Raw genomic sequence first — 550 nt, forward strand, 5'->3', positions numbered from 1 at the left:
TCAAGACAGAAACCACATTCGCACAACTCTAACAACCAAATTTCATGACTCATTTATTGGAGAAATTGAAGTAACAAACTTTTATGAAGAAATTGAAGCAACGAAGATTTTTGTTTTCAGACATTGACATTGGATAAAGATGAATAAGAAAGTTTTGGTAAAGAAAATTTAAAAAAGGAATTGTATATACGGAGACACAAGAAATGAGAGAGTATCGAAGAGAGACGGTTTACGGAGCACAGGAATTAAGAAAGAAAGTAAGAGGGAATTAAAAGAATTCGTAAAATAAAATAAATTAATTTAAAACTGTGGTTGCTAAAGTAGTGTTTAAAAAACAATTCCAAAAAGTGTCACGTCGTGGTGGGTGTAATTTAACGTATTTTGCTGTTATTCTTTTTCTTTTCTAACTGACCACTAAATTCTCAACGGTGAAACGTAAATAGTGGTGTAGTGTATTTTATTTTTAATTAATTCTTCTATTTTTTAATTGGCCGCTAACTTTTCAACTGACGCATGTACAAAGTCGTGTAACATAAATTTAATTTTATTC

Source organism: Cicer arietinum, chromosome 1 (assembly GCF_000331145.2).
Source record: "Cicer arietinum cultivar CDC Frontier isolate Library 1 chromosome 1, Cicar.CDCFrontier_v2.0, whole genome shotgun sequence".
NCBI classification, from domain to species: Eukaryota; Viridiplantae; Streptophyta; class Magnoliopsida; order Fabales; family Fabaceae; genus Cicer; species Cicer arietinum.